The sequence below is a fragment of the Theobroma cacao genome, chromosome 10 (assembly GCF_000208745.1).
Source record: "Theobroma cacao cultivar B97-61/B2 chromosome 10, Criollo_cocoa_genome_V2, whole genome shotgun sequence".
In the NCBI taxonomy this organism is placed as follows: Eukaryota; Viridiplantae; Streptophyta; class Magnoliopsida; order Malvales; family Malvaceae; genus Theobroma; species Theobroma cacao.
This window is the reverse complement of record NC_030859.1, coordinates 5,624,691-5,633,894: the sequence shown is the minus strand read 5'-3', so window position 1 is coordinate 5,633,894 and position 9,204 is coordinate 5,624,691.

Sequence of the window (9,204 nt, the reverse complement as noted above, 5' to 3'; positions counted from 1 at the left end):
GTGAAAGAGACTGCATTGTAAAAGTGATATTAGGCCTTGTGAAGGTTAGATAGATAAACTTTCCAATTAATTGCCTGTATTTACTAGGATTTGATATTTGTTATGCATCATTAGTCTTTGTTAGCTTTCAATTATAATCAATTGGGGTTGTAACAGATTTACAACCTAGCATTCCATGTTCATTCAATAAATCTATAACATATTTCCTTTGACACAAAAGAAAGCTTTTATTGCATCTTGCTATTTCCAAGCCTAAAAAGTACTTTGGTGTTCCTCGGTCCATAAGTTTAAAACATTTCTGCAAATGATTTCTAACACCCATTGTAAGGTCTAGACTTGAGCTAGTTATCACTATGTCATCAACATAGAGTAATAAACCAATGAAGTTGTCCCTAGATATCAAGGTTACAAAAAAGTAGTTAACTTTAAATTGCACAAATCCATAATTCATCAAACATTATATGAATTTTGTATTCCATTACCTTGATGCCTGTTTAAGGTCATCCAAAGACTTATGAAGCTTGTAAACTAATCTAGCATTAGATGCATATTCCCCCTTGACCATATACCCCTGAGGTAAATCCATAAAAACATCCTCATACAAATCACCATATAGAAAAGCATTGTTAATATCAAGTTGTGATAAATGCCAACCATGAATAGCAACTAAAGAAAAGAACATTGGAATTGTAGTATGTTTAGTAATGAGACTGAATGTTTCATTATAATCAAACCCTTCACTTTGAGTAAAACCCTTGGTCACCAACCTAGCTTTATACCTCTCAATAGTTCCATAAGCAAGCAATTTTACTTTGAAAACCCATTTACATCCAATGGGTTGAAAACCAAATGGAAAAGGCATGATTGTCCATGTCATATTTTCCTTTAAGGCCTTTAATTCTATGTTCATGGCCTTATTCCATTCAGAAAATTAAATCGCTTGATGATAAGAGGTAGGTTATAGAATTTGTGATAATGCTGTGGTAAAGGTTTAATGAGCAGTAGAGAGTTTTACAGTGGAAATATGGTTTTGTATAGGATGTGCAATGATGTTTTTAAGCAATGCAAGATTAGTAAATAATGGGTGATCATAAACTTCAAGATACTTGGGAAATTTCTTTGTTCTAGTACTTTGCCTTAGGGTTGGTTCGTGAGAAGAATCATAGATTAAAATGGTATTTTTTGTGTTAGAGGTATAATGGTCATTTTGAAAGAAAATTCCATGATTAGTAGAATCAGAGAGAGACTCATCATCATTAGTTATATCATGAAGACAAGGTGAACTTGAAGTAAAAATAGGTGTAGATGAAGTGCAATCAATAGTGTTTGATGAATCATTATGACTTACATGATCAGTATGCAATGTTGAAAAATCTAGAGTTAGAAAAGAAATATTAAATTGATCCGATGGTGAGCTTAATGTAATGTTTAATGTGGAATCATTGATATTATTAACAGTATTACATGGGATGATGCTTTCATGAAATACTACATCTCTAGATATGAGACATTGATGATTAACTAGATCATATAGTCAATATCCCTTCACTCCCACTAGATATCCTAGAAAAATACACTTTCTAGCTTTAGGTTGAAACTTTATTCTATCTCTATAAAAGTTGAAGCAAAGTATAAGCACCTAAAGACTTTCAGGTGAAAATAAGAAAGAATTTTGTGATATAACATCTCATAGGGTGTTTTGTCATAATTAATAACACTTGTTAGAACTCTATTAATTAAATGAGTTGGTGCTAAAACAACATGTCCCTAGAATTTGGTAGGTAAAAATGATTGAAATAACAACGATCTAGACAAATTATTAAATGTTGATGCTTTCTTTCAACAATACTATGTTGTTTAGGTGTTTATACACAAGATAAACTATGTATTATTCTATTAGAGCCATAAAATTCAAATAGGTTAAATTTTGTCCCATGGTTTGACTTTAGCTTCTTGATAATGCTATTGAATTGGTTCTTTACCATATTAGAGATAGAAGGTATAATGGATGAAACATCATATTTAAATCTCATAAGAAAAACCCATGTGAATCTTGTGAAATAATTAATAATGGTAAGGACAAATTGATGTCCATATATTGATTTAATATAGTAAAGTCCCCAAACATTAGTGTGTATTAAATCAAATGAAGATTTGGAAAGTTTCACATGTACTGGAAAAGGTAAACGTTTTTGTCTAGCCAAAGGGTAAACATAACAAACTGAATTTTCCTTATAGGAGATATTACGACAAACTTGATTAATTTATTTCATTCTACTTAATGGCACATGCCCTAACCTATTGTGCCAAAGATTAAAGCCTAATGTCATTATTAGACCTTGATCTTTATAAACTCGTGGCTAGAAGTAGACGTGATATCACTGATTAGGGGTAATTTCATCATTTCCTTAGTGAGCCCCTAAAAGTATGCTTTCAAACATTATTAAGGCCTAAGTAGGCATAAGGCATAAATGAATGATGAAAATAAGGATAAAATGACGAAGGAAATAGAAATAATGTTGATTTCCAAGGTAGGGGCAAAATAGTCATTTTTCATCTCGAGTCTCAATTTTTAAGTTTTTGTGAACTCGAGTATTTCTAGACTATTATGGAATTTGTCTCAGTGTTAAAAGAGTAAAAAGATTGCACAAAGGATTGGAGGAAGACAAAGTCAACTTGTTAACGGTATTTTCGTAATTTAAGTAGAGTTTAGATAAGCTTTAGCTATAACTATCATTTTTCTAGTAGCTTCTTCTTCTTCTTCGTCCCATCTCATGTTTCTTTCATCCTCCATGGAAGCTTGTTTTGAAACCTCCATAACTTCTCTCAAGCTAGCTCCAATTTTCATGCTTTTGTGCACTTTTTCATAGAACCTTTTATGCTCTTTCACTCTCTCACTTTAAAACCCTTAAAAAGTCTTACTTCCATACTTCCTCTCACTAGTTAGGTGTTTTAGATAGAGAAAGAGGGAGCTTCTATAATAGCTTGAAAACTTTTGAAAAGAAATTCAATTACAAAGCTACCAAGGTGAGTAGTGAATTAGAGTTGATTTTTAGGTGTTGAGAATTGCTAGTGATTAGACTTGTGAGTGTTTTGTAGTTGAGGTTGTTTATTCATTTTAGAGTGATTAGGATAGTGAAAATAGATAGCCACTTAATGGCAATTGGAAACTAGTTAAGAGATAGCTTTTAGAATTTATAGTTATGCGAATTGAGTTAATTGTGATGCTAATGTGATGATAGGTTCCAATGAAGCCCCACTGCCCCATTTGGACCATTAGAGGAAGTTGGAGTTAGGTTAAGATTTAACAAATACCGGTGAGTGAACTTGCATTAAAATGTTTTTGGATTAAGGCATATGTGTTTGATTAAATCCATTGAAATATTTTATCTGTTTTTCTCTAAAATATGCATGGGAACAAGCTTTTAATGAAACGTTTTGCATTGTGGAGTGCGACTATGATGAATCCATGTGCCTTGTGTTATGTATATATATATATCTAAATATATATGATATGTATTGATAGTAATATTGTTTGTAATTATAACCAGGCATGTGCGTGATGTGGGGGAGCACATGCTGTGGATGACGGGTGCGGGAGTGTGGATGATGATATTGCCTATGGGCGATGTGGGGGATGCACAGGGCAGTATTAGTTGTGCACGATGTGGGGGATGCACATGATGACTCCAACTATGTGCGCGATATGGGGGTTGCACATGAGTTGGTTGAGGCGGTAATGGTATTGGTGGTTATGTATGTATATATATATATATATATATATATATATATATATATGCGCAATAGAAAGTTCATGAATATGGTATATGGTTGTAATGTATGTGAAATCTTGCATGTTGAACCTTGAAAATTACTAAGTATTTTCAAGTTGATTTTATCATTACAGCAGAATGGCCTTTTCTTGATATAATGAAAACTTTTTCTTGGTGTCTTGTTTCTCGCTGCAGTGAGAAACTCTCGGGTTAGGAGGCTGGAAAATGCCCTGTAACTCACTGCAGCGAGATGTCTACAGGAAATTTTTGCTACAATGAGAAGCCTTCTGTTGTGCTTGCTACCTTGTTTGGTCTTTGCCATATTTTCCACTTCTTCATCATCATAGTTGATCATGGACTTCCAACATCAAGGAATTAATTAATTAAGTTTGAAATGAGGGGTTTTAGAGAGAAACCCTCGACCAGCTAATGCCTTTCCGCTGCAGCGAGGACTTGTCATTTCACTTGACTTGCTTGCATGCTACTAAAGTTTTCACTTTTCAAATTCTTTGTTATGTATGGATCCTTCATCATCAAGTGATTAACCAATTAAGGGTTTAATGAGGGGTTTTAATAAGAATTAAACTAAATTGCATTGTTTTGAAAATAAATGCATCATGATTTCTTAAACTTTTCTTATCGTTTGCTTGTTCCCTTCCTTTGTTCACTCACTGGGTTTATACTCACTGTTTTAACTTCATGTTTTCAAATTAGGAGGCAGTCGGTAACTAGGTCGAGGTTTCCTCGTAGATTCGTCTCTTTGGTAGGTATCTCAGCATTCAATAGCTGCACTTTCGCCTAGGTCTCTCCGCTGAAAGTCGAGTATCCCTTTTGTTGTGTAAAGACAAACCCGATGTAAATTATTAAGATGTATGTTTTAGACAATATATGTATATTTTGATTGGTAATGCCACTATGAGTTGGGAAGGATTAGCATTATATTGAATTGAAACTATGAAATGTGACTTTAGCAACTTTTGATGGAATGATGAACAGGTTATATAAATAGGCTTGCTTGGGCTTAGTGGGCTACATTCATTGGGCCCATGTGCCAGTCATGGCCCAGAATTTGGGTCGTGACAGGCACATTATCAAACTGGTGCTGTAACAACTGTAGAAGCAAAAACTAGTCTTTAAGATCTTTTACCAAGCAGCTTGTATTACAAAAAATATAGGCCTACCTTCCTTTCAGCAACACCAATCATTGTCCATGAAGGTGTCTCTTGAATGATGCAATATTTATTAGTGAAGATTAGACAATGATTTCAAATTTAGACAATTAACTCATTGAAATTAAATTGAACTTGAAAGAGGGTAAAAATTATAAAACATTGTCTAATAACAAAGTAGGAATGATTTGAACTGTCTTTATATGTGTAACTAGTGCCCTAACATTGTTAGATAGCTCGACAAAGACTCCTTCAATTGACTTAAAAGTGGTGAAACAATGTAATGAATAGGCTATATGATCAATTGCCCTAATGTCCACAATCCAAAAGTTGCAATCCAACAAGAAACCATTATTGATGTTATGTGATGTAGAGAAACAATTATGATTACAAGAAGGTTGAGATTTTAGAATGATACTACAAACTTTAGACTTGACAATAAAAGGTTGTGAGGAACTAACTACTGCATGATTTTGTTGATGATGATGAACTTTTGTATGATTCTGTGAGTTGTTGCCTTTGAGAGCTAAGTTTGCTATGGCATGGTTTGCTAGTTTTACTAGTGTATCATCAATGCTATCCTTTAGTCAAAGAGTAATTAGGTACAAGACTATCTTCCTGATCCTCTTGGTTTTCAACTTGTGACTGGCTTGTTGAACTTGCAATAGTTGACATTGCTTTCCTTCTAAAATTACCTTTCTCTTTTGTGAACTTAAAGTCAAGAGAAAACTAATAATATGGTAGCATTTTTCTTTGACATGTCCATTTTTTACACAATGTGAGCATACAACATCATTCTTAAATCTTTTTTAACTTTCTGTCACTGTTACTATAGCAATTGTATCTAATAGAAGTTGACTCTACATTAAGATTAACCTATGTGATTCTTCCCTAAAAACTAGATTGTAAGCCCCATCTAAGCTTGGGAATGGCTTTATCATTATAACATGAGACCTAAGAGCTTAAAAGCTTTCATTAAGTAATCTAAACACTCTATCCTTCTCCCATAACTCAATATACTTTTGAAAACATGATTGTGTGCACTTCTCACATTCATAATGAGGCAAGTGATGACAGTTTTTTAGCTTTTTCCAAATTCCATCCAGCTCAATAAAATAAAAGTCAACAAAGCGCGTACTTTGTGTGATATTACACAAAGAATATTAAAGATTACATATCCTGGTGTTGTTTGGCTCTGAGAAGCGATTTTTGAGAGTCTACCATATCTCAACTGTTGAGTTCATGTATGAAACATTGGTGGCTATTGGTTCAAAAATAGATTCAAGCAACCACGCTACGATGAGGTTGTTGCAGCGAGTCCATGAAAAGTATAACTCATCAATCAAGCTTGATTGCTTGATTGAACCATCAATGAATCCTGTCTTGTTGCGGATCGATAAAACCAACAAGAATGTATGACTCCACTGGTAGTGGTTGCTTGAAGTGAGCTTGGGGTTGATGACCACAATCCCATGGTCATGTAATAGAGAAAATATGGAGACCTTGGGTCTTTAATCGGTAAGAGAAGAGATTTTGAAATGAAGGTTGTTTGAAAGGAGGTTAATTGAAAAGAAGTCATAATTTGGAAATTACTAATGAAGGATGAACAATTTTGATATGAGAAAATGGGTCTAAAAAGTATTGATGAGAATTATTGATGAGGACATGTTAAAAAAATGATCTTTACTTGGTGATTGTGAAGCTGAGATGGTAGTTGAAAAGAAGCAAACTAGAAGCAGGCTATAATGGTAGTTTGAAGATATGAAGTAGCTATTAGTGATAAAACACAAGTAGGGGTCTTTTTTACTTTACTATATTTGTTGTTATAAAATGTTGTAAAAGTGAGTCATTTTACTTTGATTGTTACTTAGTCTTTACTCATACAGTGTTGTTTATTTCTTCTTGTAAGGGTTTAAGCCAAGGTTGTTTTTCCAGTCTATTATACCATTGCTTTGCACTGGTTTTCATGTTGAATCCTGTGCTTAGCTTTGGGTTAGTTTCATTTTTACTTCAATCAAGGCTACATCTTAGTATCTATAGAGTTTGAATTTTCAAATTCTTCATATAAAGTCTGAAAAGGTAATGAGATTGTATGGAGTTCCAAAATAAAGTTTTTCCTTTGTTTTTAGTCAAAACTTCTTCTTCCACTATTTTTTGATTTTTGGAATTCTTTAATCCTAGTAATTTGAACATGGTAATTTTAACAGTGTAAAAAGCCATATCCTAAAAAGAGGAGGTGGAAGGCTAAGTAGAAATTAGAACTAAATCATCTTGATCTTTGTGGTTTTTTGAAACAAGCATCTTTGAAAGGTAGTAAGTATTTTATACTTTTCATTAATGATTTTACCAAGTTCTGCTAGATTTATTTTCTAGTGCATAAATCTGATGCTTTGCAGTAGTTTATTAAGTTAGAAAATTTAGTGGAAAGCTTTGCAGAATTGCATATCAAAACACTACGAAGTGATAATGGTTTAGAATTCACTTCATCAAAGTTTGAGAAGTATTTGGAGAGTTTGGGAGTTAGACATCAATTAACTATCACTTATAGTCTTCATTAGAACGGGACTGCAGAAAGAAAAAACAGAACTCTTATAAAATTGGGTAGACGTATACTTTTCATTGATGATTTTAAGTTATGCTGGATTTATTTCTAGTGCATAAATCTGATACTTTGCAACAGTTTATTAAGTTCAGAAATTAGTGGAGAACTTTGCAAAATTGCATATCAAAACAATGATAAGTGATAATGGTTCAGAATTCACTTCATCAGAGTTTGAGAAGTATTTGGAGCGTTTGGGAGTTAGACATCAATTAACTGTCACATAGTCCTTATCAGAATGGGTTTACAGAAAGAAAAAATAGAACTCTTACGAAGATGAGTAGATGCATGTTGTTTTAAATGGATTTACCTAAAAGGTTTTATGTGAGTACTGCAAATTATATGCTAAATGTGACCTCTATTAAAGCTCTAACATCAAAAACTCTTTATGAACTGTGGTATAATGATAAACCAACAGTGTCTCATTTTAGGGTTTTTAGATGTGTTTGCTTTGCTAAGGTTGTTGATGAGAAAAGTTCAAAATTGGTTCCAAGGCTCAACAAGCAAATCACTTAGGATATAGTGAAGTCTTTAAGGGATATAAACTATTGTATGTCAAGACTAAGAGATTGTTCATCAATAAAGAAGTGATTTCTATGAAGGGCATAAATGGAATTTTGAGAAAAATACAGCTGAGACAATTGTATTGGTTGAAATGTCTGATAAAATTGTTGATGATGAAGGCAGTGAGACTGAAGACATTGAAGATGAAAGTTTAGCTGTCACAAGAACTAGATCCTTAGCTAACGTTAATAATAGATGTAATGTTGTTGTTGCAGAACCTACTTGTTTTACTGAGGCCAGTGCATATGCTAATTGGAAAGCTGCAATGGACACTGAAATAAGTATGATTCTTAAGAATAATACCTGAAATTTGGTAAAGAGGCCTAAGGATCAAAATCTTATTGGTGTTAAATGGGTTTTCAAGACTAAGTTGAATCTTGATGGTACAATGAATAAGTACAAAGCTAGGCTAGTTGTGAAAGGGTTTGCATAAACTTATGGCATTGATTATTTCAAGACATTTGCACCTGTTGTCAGGCTTGACACAATAAGATTACTTGTAACATTGTTAGCTAAACAAGGTTGGAAGATTAGTCATCTTGATGTGAAGTCTACATTCTTGAATGGCATATTGACAAAGGACATTTTATGGAATAGCCAAAAGGTTATGTTGTAAAAGGCTCAGAAACTAAAGTTTTAAGCTAGTAAAGGCCTTATATGGTCTTAAACAAGCTCCATAAGTTTGGTATGACAAAGTTGATCAACATTTTAGGGGTTTAGGGTTTAACAGAAGCTTGATAGAATCAACCTTGTATGTGAAGAAGGTTGATGATTTAATTAAGTTGATAGTAGCTTTATATATTGATAACCTATTAATAACTGGTCTAGATGAAAAGTATTTGAAGGGTTTCAAGGCTCAAATGATGTTTGCTTTTGAAATGACAAATCTGGGACTAATGACCAATTTTCTAAGTATGGAGGTTCAATAAAGTAATGGTAAAATTTTTCTACATAAGGCCAAGTATGCTAAAGACTTATTGAAGAAGTTCAATATGAGTGAATGCAAGTCTATTTCTACACCACTCATTATATGAGTTAAATTCAGTAAATGTGATAGTTCTCGTGATGCAGATAGCCTGCTAGATAGAAGCTTGATAAG